At 45.3% G+C, this 20,006-nt stretch overlaps 1 protein-coding gene across 3 annotated transcripts in view; it reads left to right on the top strand.

The window, feature by feature from the left end:
- Positions 1–20,006, top strand: part of NFKBIL1 (NFKB inhibitor like 1) — a 50,300-nt gene that overhangs the window by 8,652 nt on the left and 21,642 nt on the right. The window contains exon 1 of one of the 3 annotated variants that reach the window (XM_086924550.1): positions 10,623–10,743. The exons of the other annotated variants lie outside the window; for them this stretch is intronic. The gene's annotated coding sequence lies outside the window, so the exon portion shown is untranslated. Of the gene's footprint in view, positions 1–10,622; positions 10,744–20,006 lie in introns of those variants that run through there. 3 annotated transcript variants of the gene reach the window in all.

Below are 20,006 nucleotides of genomic sequence, written 5' to 3'. Positions count from 1 at the left end.
TCCCACACAGGGTACACCTATCTACCTCAGAGTCAACGCTACATGTGATACCACTAATGTGGTATATCTTCTTAAATGCCCATGTGGCTTACCCTACGTAGGGAAAACAGAGAGGAAAATTAAGATCAGACTCACGGAACATCGCAGTAACATTCGGACTAAAAATACTAAGTCCTGCGTAGCAGCACACTTCACCAACCATTCTCATAATGTCAGTCCGTTACGTTTCCTGATTCTGGAAGTCGTGAACAAAGTCGCAGGCAGAGACAATAAGAAATTTCTTCTACAAAGAGAACTCTTTTGGATGCACAAACTACATTCCATTCACCCAAAGGGCCTCAGTGAGAGACTCGAATACAGCTGCTACTTGTAACATATCAACATGTACTTGTGGGGCCACTGTGCTTTGACCCCTCTGCTACCCTCTTTTGTTTACACTTGTACGTCTGTCTCGTATTCTTCCTATCACTGTTTGGTTCTTGTTTCATCTATTTATTTTCAGGGTGATTTCGACCCACACCTGTTATACCTTTCTGTCTTGCGAACCCTGTTTGTACTTTCCTCTACGTATTTTCTAGTGTTTTTAGGTCGAGGTAATATTTGGCAGACCAGAAGTCCGAGATTTATTGTCAGTAAGAGGGCTGCTTTATCCCTCCCTCTTTTTGGCTCTTTCTCCATTGGCTGGCTTCCTAAACGGAGGCCAGCCATTGGAGGAGAGAGCCGTCCCTCCGAATAGGCTCCCGTCTTTTTCGGATTTGGGGGCGTACATTTTGCTGTTCTTTCGCCAGTGACGTCACCCGTCACTCAGAATAACAAAACACACGCCCCCGAATGCGAAAATTACCATGCTTTCTCCGAGGCATTTCTGCTTTGCCTCGGAGAAAGACGGTGGTGGTTTCCAGAGCTGCTCTGCTCGTCCCCCCCCCTCCCTCCGCAGCTCTCCTCTGACCCGCCTCCCTCCACCCGCAGTTCTCCTCTGTCCGGCTCCCCCCCCTCCCTCCGCCCGCAGCTCTCCGTCCCGCTCCCTCCGCCCGCAGCTCTCCTCCGTCCCGCTCCCTCCGCCCGCCTGCTAAAAGGGGTGAAACAGACTGACTCTGGGTGGACTTGTCTTGTTTCACGTTGTTCAGCTCAGCCACTACATGAATATATTGTCCTGTGTTTCCTTTTACATCATTTACCTTAAAGGTTTAATGAGGCCCCATATATTTATTTATCGAGTCAATGGTAGTGTCACATTGTCGGTTCTCCAACAACAAATAGCTAAGTTGTCCCTACTGGGCTTGAAATCTGCCCTACAGATGACACATAGAGCTATGCTGGAAGCACGTTCACCCCCTGAGCTATCCTACCATCATCTTGCTGCATGGACACTGCAGCCCGCGCAGTCCCCCTCGGTTGTAATTTAAGGCTGGCCTCTACCTCCAGAAGCGACGGTGGCTCCTGTTTTCATGACCCTGCCTGAGGTGGGGGGGGGGGGGGGGGGGGGCTTTTTCAGAGCATCGCCCTCTGATGTCTTCAGACCATGACTGTACCAGCCTAGAGCCTGGGTGGCACCCCGCCCCCATCTGCCGCCACCCCCTCCCCTGTCCCACCGGCTCCCGTGACACACTCGCTTTAAAGACTCGTCAAACACAGAACAGAGGAGCCCCGGCCTTTGATCTGCTCCTGGGTCCTGGAAACCCGATAGGCTGAACTCCCACCAAAGTTCCCATAAAACCCAAGTGTTTTTGTTGAATGTTTTTGTCTCGGTGTTCCAGCATCATTCACAGTGTTCCCATCCTAGGAAAGGTGTCACTTATCCCATTTTCAGGAAGTCTGGCATTGTGCCTTCAGTTCGTGATGAATTTGCGATCTGCATCCAGAGTGTATAGAAAAGTTGGATGAGATCCTTTATGATTGCAGAGTAGATTGGGTCATGGAAATGCCATGTTGGCAACATTGTTGTTAATATATTATGAATTTCATCATTCTTGAAGGGGTGGAATGATTATAGGGTTGATCCTTCTCAAGTTGAATGTATTGTAGTATTTTGGTAGCTGGCATTATCTGAAGGTAAATATTTCCAAGAGTAATGTGAGGCTATTTAGTAGGCATCGAAAAAGAGAACATTTCTTTTGGAGTCTAGGAATGGTGAAGTTAGAGAATATTATTAGACACATTTGGGAGGCTTCAAGAAGAAAATGTTTCATTGAAAGCAGTAACTGAAGATTGAGGACTAAGCGATTTTATAATCCAGTGGGAACGAGCCATAGTAAACATTTTCTCCAAGTCTGTGAGACGAGCCACCTGCCCTTCACCATGGCTAGAATGTGTTCCTTTCTTAAGATTATTCTTTTAATTAGAATGGAAGAAATGGTTTTAAAATTATTATGCTCTGTTAGGCTTGAGCTTGGTATAGTCCGCTCTAAAAACTCTGGATGCCTCTCTTCGTTGTATAGTTAAAATCACCCTGGCTGATGGAAATGCCATACTCCAGGAGATAAAAACCCTGCTATTAGCAAATTACATTTCAGCATTTTCAGTGCTTGAAAATTGGAGGTAAGGCACCTCATATTCTACTGCAGGGATTCTCAGAGTATGGCCCGCCTTTTACATGTGGTCCTAGGGCTACTGTGCCTAAACTGGGGGGGTACCTCTGATTAGACCTATATTGCTTTTTCAGTGATATTCTTCACAAATACTTTGAGAAGGATGCTATAAGTAAGAAAAAGTCATGTAATTTATTCAAAACATTATTTTATTGTTTTTCTTTTTTACCTTCTGGTTTAGCTATTTATACATAAATACAAATTACTTTGTTGACATACAAAAGAAATTTTAAATAACAAATTATCTGAGTGCAATTAAACAACACATGGTACAATTGAAGCAAAAGAACCCCAAGCAATTCATCTTATCCTGTTATCATTCATTTAATCATACATACCACTACACTCACTACCCTTTCTAAAAAGACCAATATGGACATAATAACAAAACCTCACGTTGAACTAACACAAAATTATTCTAAATAGACCTCTATGGATATTGAGAGAAGTCCTAAAAATTAATCACATTATGATCTGAACATTATTTACAAAAAAGTCCTTCTTTCTCTGTATATGTAACAAATTTATAGTGCATATGAGGGTCTTTGATGCGTACGGCCTACGTACGTTTCGGCGACTGTTGATATTTAAATCACCTTCTTCAGGGCCAAAATAAAGAAAAAACAGGTTGGACAAAAAACAAGTACAATACACCAATGACTAAAATACGGGGGTTCTTCAATTTCTATATTTAATAATAGCAGTGGGTCCAAAGTCCCCTGCTCTATAGACTTGAGTGAGGGCTCCGTTTATCCATATGACAGCTGCATCTGTTAGGTAATATCTCCTGTATTTATCTTTATTTCTAGGAGTTATATAAGGGCCAGTAGCTCGCAGAGTTCACAACATAGTGCTTCTTAACATAGTACTTCTGATGATTCTACCTGGTATTTGTTCTTGTGCTATCAGCAAGGGCAGGGTAAAGCTTTCCTTCCTGTCCCTGTTTTGAAGGTAGCCGATAACAACAATTCACATCGCCGTAGTTTTTGTGTGAATTGCAAACGTCTGCTGGGAGTCCTCCGATATGCGTACCGCTACCTAGGGCTACTGTGTACTCAACTAAGCATTAATGTTCAAAAAGCAGTAAAACGGTAATGTTTTTATTTACAAGTTAACCAAAATAAAAGGAAAAGCAAGGGTGTCCTGCACCACGTATAGAAGAATCCTATTTTTTAAAGACATTGTACAACTATCATGTAAAAATATGATATTCTTCAGAATTCAGAAAAGTGTATTACATTAAAATATGGAGGCATTTCATCTTAGTGCATTAGATATATCACTGCATTGACAATTATTTATTAAAAGCAATAGTCCTCAAACATGAACTTAATAACTTTTATGCCTTCCCTGCCCTAACAGCAATGCCATTAATTAACCAGGAGGCAAGTTAGTTGTCATGGACACCCCCTGAGTGGCCTAGGTTTTTAATACACTTGGAACAAAATCGTAGTTCATAAAATGGAACACAAGATGTTTTGTACAGGGCTTATCCTGTACTCGTGTATTTCAAAGCGCTCTCATATATGATAATGAACAAGAAGGATGCGAAGTGAAATAAAATAATTTCCTAGGACCACACAGTTTGACCAAGTGTGGAAGTCAGGATTTACATGTTTCTTCGAGAGACCAGAGACTTAATTACGAAGATATTAGGGAGTTAAACTCTCAAAATCACTCCACCATTTATAGTACACACCAAGCACATGCTTCGCATCACCTACGTCCACCTTTCAAATACCCCTACCCCCCCCCCCCCCCCCCCCCCTTTGCTGGCATCAGTTTGGCCCTTTACCATACCACAGACCATACTTTTCGGCCTCTTGTAAACTGTTTGTGAATACCCTTGTTTTACAGTTACCTCTAGAGAGGTTATTATTGGAATCTTCAGATACAGTTTAAAAAGTTATAATTAGTTAAGCTTTTGCAAATAATTTATTTATTTATTTGAGGTTTTCTAGAGCATGAACATGACCCGTAGGGTATCAGAGCACTTTACAGGGATAACACGTTACGTACATGTTAGGCACAGGCAAAACACAAGGCAGGGGATAGGGAATTGAATACATTGGGACAAACCCCGGAGTTAAATACAATAATGAGTACAGGACAATAATCAGCAAAATTAAATGCCAACAATAAAGGGAAAGAAACCCAGCGATTGTATACGAGGGGAGATATAATAGCAAAAAGAAAGAGAGAACCAGCAGAACATTTGAAGGAGTAGGGGTTGGTACACAGAAAGGGCCAAGCAGTACAGGAAATTATGCACAAAAACAAAAGGCATGACAAAAAGTGGTATGCGAGACAAAGGAGAGTTATTGGAGGAATTTGCTCATTAGGAAGGTTTTAGCTTCCTTTTTGAAGATTGACAGAGATGGTATTCTTCTGATGTATGATGGTAGCGAGTTTCATGATTCTTGGTGCAGCCCCAGAGAACGCTCAGTTATAAGTTTTTTCTTTGCGGAAGCAGGGTGGCTGGAGCACATGGTCTCTGGAAGACCTGGAGTTTCTGAATCCCCCAGATACCACGAGTTTCTGGGCGAGATATGCCGAGGCGTCCGTGTACAAGGCTTTGTGTGTGATACAGGCCAGCTTGAGCTGGATTGTGGCTTCAAGCAGAAGCCAGTTCAAGGCCTTCAGATGTGGTGAAATGTGGTCACACTTTTTTGAGCCAGATAAGAGTGTACTTGCAGCGTTGAGGCAAGCTTTCAGAGGGACCTTGGAAGTCTTTGGTAGACCAGACAGGGTAGAGCAGCCGCATTCAGTTCGGGAGATAACTAACTCCTGAACTGCGGTTTTTAGGTCCGCAGTTTCAAGGAAGGGTTTTAGATTTCTCAAGTATCTCTAGTGGAACCTGGCAGTTTTGGCCATGAAGTTGATGTGTTCATGCATATTCAGGTTGCTGTCCAAGATTTCGCAGAATCCACTATGATTGGTGTCCAGTTAAGTGCTGTGATCAAGTTAATCCATTCCAGGATGTCATTAGAGTTTTTAGGGGGAGATGAGAAGGAAATGGATTTCCTTCTCATCTCCCCCCTTTGATCTGATTGTTAGTGAGCCATTGAACAGTCAGTTTCAGGGCATCATTCAGATAGGTATTCTCCTCATCAGAAGAGATTTTTATGTAGCTCTGAGTATCATCGGCATACATGTGGAAGGAGATGTTCGCCTTGCGGAGAATTTCAGCTAAAGGTTCAAGGTAGAGATTGAAGAGGGTAGTGGACAGAATAGAGCCTTGTGGGACACCGATTGATATCGGGGAGGGAGCAGATAGGTTGCTGTTGACTAAGAATCTTGGGTGTGGTTCTGGAGGAAGAAACCAAACCATTTGATGACTGTACCCCCTAGACCCATCCTGTGTTTGAGGCGTTCAAGACGTTTCTTGTGGTTGACTGAGTCAAATGCCGAGGAAAGATCCAGAGGCATCAAGAGACCGGTTTTGCCTTGGTCAAGGGCTTGGAGAGCATCATCTACAATGTGAAGAATAAGAGTTTCAGTGCTATGCCCAGGCGTGAACCCAGATTGGAATTCGTCAAGCAAGTTGAAATTAGCAATATGTTGGCTTAATTGTAGCTGCACATATTTCTCCAGCACTAGCAAGAAGAGGAATATTGGAAATTGGTCTGAAACTGTCTGTAATTCAAGGATTCAGAGTGGGGTTTTTTTAGGATGGGGATGACTTGCCCGGTTTTCAGGTATTCCGGTATGGACCCTTGAAGTAGGGAAGCGTTGATGATTGTAGTCCAAATGGGAACGATGAGTAGGGAGGTCGCTGCCAAGCAGTTGGCGGGGAGAGGGTAGTTGAAGTGGGTTTTCGGTTTTAAAGAGGGTAGAATTTTCGAGATGGAATGGTCATCATATAGTTCGAACTTGGACCAGTGATCTTGGTTTTTGGGTGTTACCAGAGGAGGGGGGAGAGAGGAGAGATGGGTCCCGGTGAGAGGAGGAGGGAAGTTTGAGGTGGCATTAAGTTCATTACCTAGAGAGTTAATTTTGGTTGTAAAGAAGGAGGAGAACTCATCACAAGTTATTAGGGATTTTGTAGTTTTTTTGGATAACTTGGCTAGTTTGTTAGATTGAAGTTTGACTATTTCAAAGAGTTTGCGGGGTCTGTTCTTGGCATTTTCCAGTTCTCATCTGAAGAACTCTTTTTTTGGATATGAGGATGTTTTTGTAAGTATTTCTGGCCTCACGGAGAAGTTTAAGTTAGGAGGCTGAGGAGTGCTGTCTCCATTTTTTTCTGTAAGTCGGAGAGCTCTCCTTTCGCTATTGAGGGGTCCGCTGACCCAGGGGGTTTTGTCTTTGATTTGGGACCTTTTGAGCTTTTAATGAATATTGTCTATATTAGAATAGGGAATCCTATTGTTGTTTCTGAAACAGCTGTATTAATATTAAGGCTCCCAGTTTTCAATTTTTACAGATGAATACAGACCTGCATTTATTTTTTAAAGAAGAAAAATACTGAACATGGTGCTTCTAATGAATGCCTTTCCATGCTGTCTATTGTGAATGCTAAGGCCACAGATGAGCAGGTAGACCGCATGGGAAGTTAAAAAACTGGTTAAGATCTCTTTAAATACAGGCATATGTTAAAATATATTCTGAGTAAATTGCTAATAATTTCCTGTGGGTGTAATGTTTTGCTATATTTGGCTGCTGAATTTGCTAACACACGGCAGGCATCAAAGTATGAGTGTATGTTTATCGGTTAAATAAATGTGGAAATGTACCATTTTTTACTCTTCTTATTCGCAAACCACAAAATAAATATGGATAAATACTAATTTGATGGCCCAAAAATAGATCTGGATAAATACAGACGGAAATATTAAAAAAAATACCATAAAACCAGGAGCCCTAATTAAGATCAATGCTGAAGTATTTACTTATCCTTTAAGAGCATTCTCTTCACAGACTTTTTCAAAAACCTAGAACTGAAGAGCTCCCACTGAGGGCTAATACAGGGAAGAGGAAAGGACTAAAACCAGAGTATTGTAAATGTTATCTTTGCAAGATCGAGATTCAGCCTATTTTACAAATTCTTTTGCCTGTTCCTTGTTAAGTTTCAAATGCAAATGATCTTTATCAGATGTTTTTAACTTCTAATATAAAAAGATCAGCTTCTCAAGCATTGTTTTGTGTACATAACCCATGAATTGTGTGCGTTTGAATTTTTTTTTTACAATATCTTCAGACTTGTGCCTTATTTAATTAGAATGGAATTTAGTGTTTAATATAAATGTGTTGATCTCTTGATTTTCTTTTTCCAACCAGAGGTTGTCATTTAAAGACAGATACACTACACACATTCAATGCATATCAACCATGTCCCCTCCTACATCATTACCCATGTGTAATACAGTATCGTTCTCTGTTACGTTGAAGTAAACAAACCCACAATTCAAACATCCCCCCTTGAGTTGCGAATGATGGATAGTCGCAATCTGAGTGATGGTATAGTTACGTGTAACATTCTTCCAACGTCAGCAGGAGGCGACGCGATGGGCGGAGTCCCCTTGGCCTGGGGTTGCGGGTTGCAGAGTGCTCGCCTCACTATCAATATCCTGCCTCCTAGCGAGAAGTTCATTCACTAGTCCTTCCCACGCTCTGGCTCTATCCAGCTTGCCTATCCCTCGTTGAGCTTCCCCAAGTAGTAACCTGTCTTCGGCCCCTGCCCATTTCTCTCCCCTCTTGTCCAGGAGGTAATCTTAGGCCTTCCCTGCGCCTTCCAATTTCTAGCTATTTCTCTCTTTGCTAGTACGTATGCCAAATCTTGGAATTTCCCAGTGGTCTTATTTATAGCCGTATGGGAGAATCATCCTAGTAGGAAGTGATCTGGGGTATGGGGGAGGTCCTTGTGAATGAGTTTGCCCACTAATTGTCTTCCCTCCAGAAGAGTTGAAGCGTGGGGCAGTTCCAGAACATGTGAAGTATTTGCACCTCCCTTTCACCGCGTTGTGGACACGCTGCCGTATCAGTGCCAAAGTATCTCCTGATTCTGGACGGTGTAAGATACGCCCTATGCAAGACGTAGAAATTAATGCATTTAAACCTCGAATTTCTGGAGACTGTGTTGATCTCTTGATGAAATCAAGATCAAATTTTAGATAAACTTGAGCTGAGTTGACAAGCAGGATCACTTGTTATTTATATTGCTGTGGGACGGAATAATCTACTGCAACAAAAGCTTCTTAACCCCTTCGCTGCGGCGGCTATTCCGCCGCAGCGCTAAAGGGGCGGGGCGGCCGCATGCTGGTGTCGGAGCCGCTCCGTCACCAGCCGCGGTTGAGCTATGCTGGTGACGGAGCGGTTCCGTCATGACCCTGCCCGCTCATTAAAACGCCCGCGCAGGCGCGAAATCAGCGCCGCGCAGGCGCGGCGGCTGGGCCATGACGGAACCGCTCCGTCATCAGCACAGCGCACCCGCAGCTGATGACGGAGCGGTTCCGTCATCAGCATGCAAAGGGTTAAAGCACAAATCTTTTATTTGTTTACTAAAAACAAAGATTTCCATGGCAGAAGCTACAACATGTGTATAAAACAATACATATAAAAATAGTAGCTCTCGGATTTGTCTCATTAAAAAAAATCTGTCACAGTGCTTATCGCTGAATAACACACAGAGTGCTATTGTAGAATCTGATCATTCTAAAGTAAATAAGGATTTTGTATAGCACTATTATTTTAAAATTCATTATTAAACTCAACTGGTGTATTTCATTACCTTTGAGAGACACCTGTTTTAAGTGTTGTATTCTGCACCTGTTGTCTTCTTAACTCTTTGAAAACTTTGCCTTAAGTGAATGCATTGACTGTAGAATTACGCAGCCACCAGAACATTGTTGCTAATTCTAAGTATTTGTTCTCATAATTTTTTAATAGAGAGCACATGCATCCAGTGTTTTTTTTTGTTCTGAAGAAATCAGGCTTTTTTATGATTGGTTCACCTTATACATTAGGATAAATCCTGAAAATGTCACATTAGTTTTTGTAAATGTACATTCATTATACTACGATTGTTTATTTGTAGGTTTAAATTTGCTTTGATTTTTAAAATAGGCATTTGTTTGAATGAATTTGCTCGTGTTTAAATGTGAATTTATTAAAATGGTTATACATTTGTTTACATTCCGTTCCAGGTATTCTATGTAATTAATTATGCTGACTTTGTGCCAGCTTGTTTAGCTAATGTCCATTTAATTTTGACTGGGCAGTAGCTGAGCTTGCAGAAAGTTCTTCATATACTCGTTGAAAATGAACTTATTTCTTTGCACACCCACAATACCAGTAAGTCCTGAACACTTTTAACGTTTTTTTTGTCAAATGCCGGCAGCAGTTCTTATCGTTTATTAATGTAGCTGTAGGTCAAGTATATTATATGTGCCTGTCAAGTTTGATTACATGCGATACAGTTTTCATAACTTCATGACTTCAGATGATTTATTTAGAAAAACATTATAAAGTATTGCCCAACAACTAACTTGAAAAAAAATGGAACCCTGAAATCCTATATATGTTCAACCACCTAGGCATCCCAGGAGGCTTTTCAATATTTAGTTAGAAAATTCAATAGCCAAAATGCATTTTAAATGCAGCTTATAAATCCAAGTTTACTTTCACTATAGATGTTCTATTGTACCACTAAATTGTGTGTGTGTGTATGTATATGTATATATATATATATATATATCTCCCCAAAACACCTTTCTTTTTCAAAAAAAGGAGACTCCTCGCACATGTAGCACTGGCTGAAGTGTCAATATTCAAGCTGGGGTGGCATGACTTGATCCCACATACCCAGAAACAAAAGCGCCTCCTAGGGTCCCCTTGGACTGCTAGTGCCGTGCAGACATGGTAGACAAATGTGCGGGGACAGCCATGCAGCACATAACGTCCAAACGGAGGTGGAATACATCACTCCGCACGTGTCATCCAATCCTCACGCAGACACTGGAACTCCCGATCCCTCGAGCTTTGTCAGCACTGTGAAGCAGTGCGGTGCCAGATAAGTCCGGGTCACTTTTGTAGCAGGGCCATCCGAACCGCGCTACAGGCTTGACACAGTAAATATGCAAAGAACTCCATCCCCAAAAAAGAAGCGGCGGAGGCCAGAGGGGGTTTCTGACGTGCACTTTATTTCAAGGTTGCAACGGTAAGTGTCGGCGGATGCATTTCGGCTAACTTTTTGCCTTTCTTGAGCGCCCTGCACTCACGAAAGTCCAGCATTCAATCCGGTAGCTCTGCTTCACCTGATATGATGGTGACGACACTTAGCTCCTCCCCTAGCAATCAGCTCACCTGTCGGGGATCGTCACAAATACACTCCAACTCCCAGCATGCATCATGATTATGCACCTGGGTCGGTGGTGTGGGGGGAAAAAAACCTTTGGTAGCACTGGCTGAAGTGTCAATATGCAGGCTGGGATGGCCTGACTTGATCCCACACACCCAGAAAGAACAGCGCCTCCTCATATGTGTGTGTATATATATAATGAAGTTGCAAAGCTTCATGCTTTCCACGTTTTATTTTAAAGCTCTGCTGTGCAAAGGTGACTGTTTTTGTAAAAATTAATACATTGAATGAAATGGCAAAAAGGGGCTCTCTGTGGCATTCAGAATGTTTCACCCTTTCCCCTTGTTTTTCCTGTCCCACCAGAGTAGATTTTCTCCTGTTTTCAAGCCCCACATCCTGTGCTCCAGATAGACATAACAGACGAGCAGTAGATAAATAAATAGGCAAGTACGTACATAGGGATAGCTCACCATAACGAGGCATTATTCTGTTGTCTTTAACCAAGGAGTGTTAGCGCTCCTGTTTCTGATAGGTGAGAGGTAGATCTGCTTAGACAAGTGAATGATAGCTTTGCCTTGTACACTGAGTGAACTATCAGGCAGCAGAGCCAGGGTTTTATTTGCAGAAAGTAGGAAGTCCTACTGCTTTCTTTGGCAAGTGTTTTGACCTTGAAAAGAGAGGATTAATTATGCTGTCTGTGACAAGTGAGAGATAACTGTGCTACTGCACTGAGTGAGGAGTAAGGCAGGTGAATGTACGGCCTATTGCACCTCTCTATAAACTGTGGCAGAACTTGCAACCCCCGTTTTGGTGTATTCTGAGAATTTTGATTTGGAAGACTGCCATGACAGGTGACTTTCTACTTCCTTTCAAGAGTTGTTACATTTGCATGCAGGTACAGGTTGGTCTCAATGCTCTCTCACTAATGGGTACGTTACTCTGTAGAGCCCCGAGTATTGTTAGGACTGTTGCGCTAGAAGGGTGCCTTAAGAGTTTGGGCATGTGGAAGGTTCACGTTATAAACTGTCATCAGGTTAAGAGACTGTCCCTGGCGTTCCAGGGGCAGCAGGTTTTAGATAGTTGGTGTGAAAGCTTCAGTAAGCTGGTAGTTGTCTTGGCCCAACCAGAGTTATTCATATGATGCACACGATATAGGTTGCAGAACTCTGCTTGTTTCATTATAGGAATTCTGGGAACATAGATGCCAATAGCAGCTGATTACGAAAGTCGAATCAAGTGCTCAGAGGCAATTAGAGATGGTGGGTAAGTTAGTGGTGCCACTTTGGTGGATGTTCAGATCTACCACCAACTTCCCATGTGCCAGATAGTTTCTTTCTTTCTTTCTTGCTTCTTTCTTGCTTAAATACCAGCAGTGGGTCTCTTTTCTCCTTTCAGTACAGGTGGAAGGAATTTCCCCTTTCCTCCCTGCATGGCAAGGGCAATTCTTTTTTCTTGGAAACAACATTGAATGGTATACGAGATAGTAATTTTCCAGGTAAACTATAAGTTGAGCCTGGCCACACCTTAATAAAAGAAGAAGGAATTACAGAATATATGATTTTAACCACATTAAGTACCTGATTCTGGACCTGCTAGAACTTCAAAATATCAGTAAGTGGCCAATGTTTGTGTCTGAGAAAAGTCTTTCCTCAGTTGGCATTGCTTATCTGACCTCTTCCCTTGTGCATGGTCTGCCTTTCCGTATCCCACCCTCTTGGCAAAGATTTGTTGAGGGTTAATTTGGTAAATGTCAAACAGGAGACCTTTGTGTAGTGCAGTCATTTGTGATGAAGCAAACAAGGTATGGTCTGAGATCACTAGATCATGCAATAGCTTGTAAGATGGTTAATGAGTTGTGAAGCAAGTAGTTTGTGGTTTTGTTTTCTGTTTGAATGAATGAATAAGCTTTATTTCGATATAAAACATATCATAAAAGCTGCATTATTACAATAATAAAAACAGTTAATTGCACATACATTAAAATACAATTTTTGCAGAAAACTAGAAAATCATTTGGGATACTGTAAGCAGAGGAGGAGAGGGGATAAATGCATGCTACTGTATCAATAGTTTATTTGCAGTTCGTATGCGCCAGGCCCAGCCCAAAAATTTTGCCAGACAGCAGGCGAAAAAGGGTCTTGGATCAGTACACAATATGCGTAGAGCTTCTACATGCGATCTTGTTCCCAGGGTCCTACATAGTGGTTTCAACCACAATTTCCTGGGTGCAACATAGATCTTGCATTCAAACAACATATGTGCAACAGATTCAACCCTAGTATCGCAAAAGGGGCAATATGGCACAGTTTGTAGGGGCGGTTTCCAGGATGAAGTGAATTGACACAAAGGGAGAACACCTAACCTAAATTTTACATACAGTGCTCTGTCTCCAGAGTTGTGTATGGAGTCCAGATAGGGTTCCCTAAATGGGAACTCTTTAATTAGTAGGAACTGGGAAACAGTTTTACAGTGATTAGACTTATACAGCATTTCATTGTCCAACCACGTCCAGAAGGCTTTTTTTATTGTTTGTTTTGAGGGCGAGGTTTTGCTAGCCCAAAAATCTCCTAACCCCAATTTAAACAGGAGGGATTTAACATCTCTGAGCCAAGGGATTTTATGGCATCCTGAGTGGGACAGAAGATCATCCAGGGCCTCTGCATAGCTCTGGAGTTCTGGGACATTCCAGATTCTACACCATAATAGGAGCGGGCGTAGCTTTGCTTGGTCACAAATCGGACGTGACCCAGCATCAAGCATAATAGGGATTGTAGGGGTACTGTGGGGCAGCCTCAAAAGGTCTTTGTGAAAATTGTTATCAAGGGAGGCTAAGGTATCAACTTTCTGTGAGCCCCACAATTCCGCGCCGTATAGTGCCGCGCTTACCACCCTTGCCCTATAAATGTCTAGAACAGTCCCGATGGGTTTCAGTGGCGAAGCTCGCTGTTGTTTAAGCAGCGCTCCAGCTACCCTTTTGTGTGCCAGAAACACCTTCTGATGATGTGACCTCCAACTCATGGAATCGGATAACCGAATACCCAGGTAGTCGAATTCCTTGACTCTCTCTAAATACACAGAGTCAAGGACAGGAATAGCAACTGTTTTTTTTGGGGGATTAAGCACAAGGAATTTGGTTTTCGCTATGTTGATGGCCAAACCTTTTGCATCGCAAAAAGACTTGAAACTGGATAGCAATTTTTGGATACCCATTGGGGTCTTAGAAATTAGAAGGGTATCATCCGCAAACAGGAGCGTTGGTATTTTATTCCCCGCCAGGGTTGGAGCGTCGGATGGATCTTGTAAGAGGTGCCCCACCACTCCGTTAACATACAAAGAAAACAGAGTGGGGGCGAGCACACAACCCTGGCGGACGCCCCTATTGACCGGAATACGTGATGTTTTTTCACCCTGTGAGCCCCATCTAATTTGGGCAAAATTGCTATCGTGGAATTTTATCAGTAAGGCTAGTAGGTAATGAGGTAAGCCTAACTCACTGAGAACTTTCCAAAGTGATGCTCGCGGGACCAAGTCAAAAGCTGTACGTAGATCAATAAAAACCAAGTACAAACTCCCCCCTCCCAACACCACCACTTTCCAGTAAAGGATGAGGAGGCGAAATGTCTGTTCAATAGTGCCAGTCCCCTTCCGAAAGCCTGCTTGAAGGTTGGAGAGTATCTGGTTTTCTTCCGCCCACTGCAATATCCTATTTAGGACAACTTTGCCCGCCACTTTTTGGGTAGAGTCCAGCAGGCTGATGGGGCGGTAATTTGCCGGGTCGTCTCTGGAGCCTTTCTTAAAGATGGGGACCACTTCCGCTCCCCTCCAGGAGTCGGGAAAAGCGCCTCCTAGCAATGCCTCATTTAGGAGGGAAGTGATCAGTCTGCTCCACCACGCCGGATAGGCTTTTAACAGATCGCCCGGGATTCCGTCAGGGCCTGCAGCTTTGTTAGCAATAATGCCCTTAATTGCGTTTTCTACCTCCAGCCTGGAAAAAGGGTCACCGCTACTCATAGGAGCTAATGTAAGTCGGGATAAAGGAGCCAAAATGTCATCAGAAACCCCCAGTGGGATGGAATACAGCTTGGAAAAATGATCAAACCATGCGGCACCGGAAATGTTACAGGTTATTTGTTGATCGATAGGTTTTTCCCTTGCTCTTAATAGGTCCCAAAACTCTTTCGCATTTTTCTTTTTGCTTGCTTCGGCCAAATCCCGCCAGAAATTTAGGTCATGTGCTTCTTTTGCTGCTGTTATGGTTTTTTTGTAGTTCTTCCTTGCAGCCCTTACTTGGTCAGGCTCCTCGTTTTTTACTGCCGAGATAAGGGCCCCCTTGGCTTCTCGGCATTTCGAAGAGTACCACGCTGTCCTGGACGAATGAGCACCATTACGGGCGCCCTTGGAACTTGTCTTGGAGATAAGAAAAAGATCGCTCAAGGCCTCAAGTGTTTTTATAAACAGGGGCAGGGTCCTTCCGTCCGTAGGGATCAATGTATCCAGCCTGGAATCAGTCTCTAGCAGAATGGACGCAGCTTCTGAAAGCCTCTCTTCGTCCGCCGAGACTCTTGCCCACTTCAAGCGCCTACTACAGTTCGAGGGAACGATTTCGCGAGTGGATTTCCACTTGCGATCTGAACAAGCAAAGGTCCCCTCTTTCCAAGGGCTAGTCAACACAATAGAGAGTGGATTGTGATCGCTGTCGCTAGACACAATGACCTCCATGTCCTGATGGAATGCCCACAGATTAAAATTGAGCATAATAAAATCAATTCTTGAGGTCCGTCCAATTCTGTTATAAGTATGGGCTCCATTGGGGTCAGATTTTGAGCGACCATTGACTGATCTTAAATTATGTTCCAAGCAAAGGGCATTGAGTTCTATTGCACTCTGGGTCCATTTGGGGATCGGATCGATGGTTAAAATGGGGATACCTCTCCTAGAATCCTCTTCAAAGGTATCCAAAATGTCGTCCCTAGACAGTGGCTCAAAGCAACAGTTAAAATCACCTGCCAGCAGGACATAAGAATCAATGTTACATGAGGCTAGTTCATTGCTAAGGCCTGTTGAAGATAATCGTGATGTGCCTCCATTAGTACCCCTCAAATAGAGGTTGAAGATTTCAAGGGACCTCCCTCCTTTGCAATGCAATGACAGCCATTGTAGATCAAGGGATTTGGTAGACCTTTGGATGACATCCAGTCTTAAGGCGATGCTAATCCAAATCATAAGGCCGCCTGAAGGGCGACCTTTGGATCCAGGAAGCTGTACCGCTGGGACAAAGTGAGTCGTGAACCCCACTCTGTGCCTTGGTTCCTGACACCAAGTTTCCTGAAGGAGGCAAATGCTATATGGATCTAGGAATGCAATCCAATCTTGGTTGTCGAGATTGCGATCAAGCCCAGCCACATTCCAGCTCAAGACCTTTATTACCGATGGATCACAGGTATGCTGTAAAGAGGCAAGGATAGACGGAGCGGCTTCAAATGCAACATTTCCGGAGACAATTGGGCTTGATTTGGAATGCTGCGAAATAGAAGTCTTAAATAAGCCAGCCCCATTCACCTCTGCAGCACTCCCTCGGCTTAATGATTGTGGGGTCATAAAGGATAGGACTCTGTCACTTTCCGTCGTAACCGATTCGGAGGTGGCAGAGGACGTCAACCCTACCCTATTATCTGAGCCATTGGTACATCCCGCCAGGGCCACTGCAAGATCTAGGGATACGTGCTCTAGTGGGCTTCTGGCAGACGAGGCAAAAGATTTTTCGAGATTAGGCTGGGAGTATTGGCTAGAGAGTCAATCCACCTCCTCCAGACCACCATATCTATTAGAAATGGGAAAGCCGTTCCAAAGGGGCTGGGATTGATTGTAAGCTTTGGGGTGGCCTTTCCAGGGTTGGTGATGAGCTATGGACCAATTATCCACCGAGATATGGTGGAAACGGGGTGGGTAAAAGAAAGACAGGGGTCTTGGTATTACAGGTGACCCTTCGGAACCAGGCCAGGAGCAGATAAATTGTGCCGTATGCGGATCCTCAAAGGTCACCACTATGCAGTCCCCTGGACTAGATTTCTTCGTGGGGCCCACCCAACTAGTTCTACGAACCATCAATACTCGGCTTTTCTGGCCATTAGGGATAGGTCTATTGTTATTTAGCCAATACATTATTTTGTTTTTTAGTGACCAGTGGTTCTCGTATTGGTCTACACCAAGTTGAGGTACACCCGTTAGGACCACCACATAATCGTTAGCCTCAGGGGGAAGATCAATGTATCCCCCTCTGAAGTTGGCCTTCGAAGGCGGATCCTGGGCAGTGCCAAAAGTAGATTTGGGCTGAACATCGGATTTGGGTTTACCTGGATGAAGGTCTGTAGCTCGTTGAGAAGCTTTAGATTTAACGGCAGGAGGAATATCATTCACTGCCACAGACCTTGGCTTGGGTATCGGGCGGGGAGGGGGCGGTGCTAGAGGCGGATTATCCTGACATGGTGTGGCATGATTGCGAGGAGGAGCAGCCTGTGATTGTGTTTGGGAAATTGGAGGTGTAGTGTCAGCGGCAAACTGCCCCTGGATTTCAAGGGTTTTCAAGCCAAGAGTGGCCAGAGCGATGATACTTTTTTCCATCTCGAGCAAGTTGTTCTCTATTCTCGAGAGTCTAAGGTCGAGAGGGGAAAGAAGTTTCTTTAGGGTTGTCCAAACTAGATCTATGAATGCCCCATCGTTGTTGCCTAACCCTTCAGTTTGCAAGCCCTCGGTCTCTTGAGCCATACTGGTTAAGATGACTTCAGGAACGACTTCAGGAGCGACTAAACCACCCTCCCTTGGTGATTGTGGCCCCATACTATTTCCTTGGGAAGCATTTAGTAATACATTAGGTGATTTCGTTAAAATTAGGTTTTGAGGGAGCACAATTTTCGCCTTTTTACGGGCATAGGCAGTGCCTGCTCGACGCTTCCTTTTGGGTGGTTTACTAATGGTGGGGTTTGGGGGTAACTGTGAGTTAGGGGTCATAGTCTGGGCGCAAAGCGTGGGTGCAGGTGGGGGTTTGACTTCTTCTACGTTAATATTTTGCTCTAACGACGGGGAAGGGGTAGAGTTGGCGATCTTGTGTACAACAGCCTGTGTGACTAAGCCTTTGGGAATAACAGGGCGTTCTGGCGTAACCGCGGTTGCTATGTGGCCTAAAGAGGATTTTTTTGAATGCGCTATCACTTGCGACAAACGTCTAGCAGCATCCAATTCCAGAGACACCCGTGTTTGCAATTTGGATATTTCATTGTCAATGGCAATATTAGTGCGGGTGATGAAATCATCCATGGGGCCGCTAATTTGTGTAGCTGCCTTGGAGGTCTTACTCCGAGTCGCTCTAGTGCTCATTTCGTGTGGAGCGAGGGGATGAATATCTATAGATGAAACGATAGTGAGTGGGCCAGTCCAGTCCTCTACCGTCCTCTAACGGCCTCAAACGGCCCGGTCTTAGCCCTGTCTTCGCCCGGGCTGCGTCCCGCGCTGCGGGAGTAATGGTTCAAGATATAGTGGGCGTAATTGGCAGGTAGGCGGGGGGCGGGCCGGCGGGGAGAGCGGACCGGATGTTCAGTCCGTGGTCTTCGCAGGGACTCCTGGATGTCGGAGTCCCTGCACGCTCGCAGCCCACGCCTTTCCACTCACCCCTGCCTCTGCTTGCTGTGTCCAGGTGCTGGCAATCAGGGAAACGCACTCCTGTGCGCAGCGGCTCCCGCGAAGCGGGAGCGGCAAGCCGTGGGGGCGGAACTGCCCTTTGAATCCTCACAATGTCTATGAGCTGCCGGTAAGCCTCTCCGTATGCTTTTCTGTGTCCCACTGAAGGCTGGAAAAATACACCCTTTTGAGCTGGCAGGTAGGCGGGGGGCGGGCCGGCGGGGAGAGCGGACCGGATGTTCAGTCCGTGGTCTTCGCAGGGACTCCTGGATGTCGGAGTCCCTGCACGCTCGCAGCCCACGCCTTTCCACTCACCCCTGCCTCTGCTTGCTGTGTCCAGGTGCTGGCAATCAGGGAAACGCACTCCTGTGCGCAGCGGCTCCCGCGAAGCGGGAGCGGCAAGCCGTGGGGGCGGAACTGCCCTTTGAATCCTCACAATGTCTATGAGCTGCCGGTAAGCCTCTCCGTATGCTTTTCTGTGTCCCACTGAAGGCTGGAAAAATACACCCTTTTGAGCTGGCAGGTAGGCGGGGGGCGGGCCGGCGGGGAGAGCGGACCGGATGTTCAGTCCGTGGTCTTCGCAGGGACTCCTGGATGTCGGAGTCCCTGCACGCTCGCAGCCCACGCCTTTCCACTCACCCCTGCCTCTGCTTGCTGTGTCCAGGTGCTGGCAATCAGGGAAACGCACTCCTGTGCGCAGCGGCTCCCGCGAAGCGGGAGCGGCAAGCCGTGGGGGCGGAACTGCCCTTTGAATCCTCACAATGTCTATGAGCTGCCGGTAAGCCTCTCCGTATGCTTTTCTGTGTCCCACTGAAGGCTGGAGAAATACACCCTTTTGAGCTGGCAGGTAGGCGGGGGGCGGGCCGGCGGGGAGAGCGGACCGGATGTTCAGTCCGTGGTCTTCGCAGGGACTCCTGGATGTCGGAGTCCCTGCACGCTCGCAGCCCACGCCTTTCCACTCACCCCTGCCTCTGCTTGCTGTGTCCAGGTGCTGGCAATCAGGGAAACGCACTCCTGTGCGCAGCGGCTCCCGCGAAGCGGGAGCGGCAAGCCGTGGGGGCGGAACTGCCCTTTGAATCCTCACAATGTCTATGAGCTGCCGGTAAGCCTCTCCGTATGCTTTTCTGTGTCCCACTGAAGGCTGGAAAAATACACCCTTTTGAGCTGGCAGGTAGGCGGGGGGCGGGCCGGCGGGGAGAGCGGACCGGATGTTCAGTCCGTGGTCTTCGCAGGGACTCCTGGATGTCGGAGTCCCTGCACGCTCGCAGCCCACGCCTTTCCACTCACCCCTGCCTCTGCTTGCTGTGTCCAGGTGCTGGCAATCAGGGAAACGCACTCCTGTGCGCAGCGGCTCCCGCGAAGCGGGAGCGGCAAGCCGTGGGGGCGGAACTGCCCTTTGAATCCTCACAATGTCTATGAGCTGCCGGTAAGCCTCTCCGTATGCTTTT

This window comes from Lissotriton vulgaris, chromosome 5 (assembly GCF_964263255.1).
Source record: "Lissotriton vulgaris chromosome 5, aLisVul1.2, whole genome shotgun sequence".
In the NCBI taxonomy this organism is placed as follows: domain Eukaryota; kingdom Metazoa; phylum Chordata; class Amphibia; order Caudata; family Salamandridae; genus Lissotriton; species Lissotriton vulgaris.
Note: the sequence above shows the minus strand (reverse complement) of the source record. Positions and strands in the feature narration are given on the sequence as shown.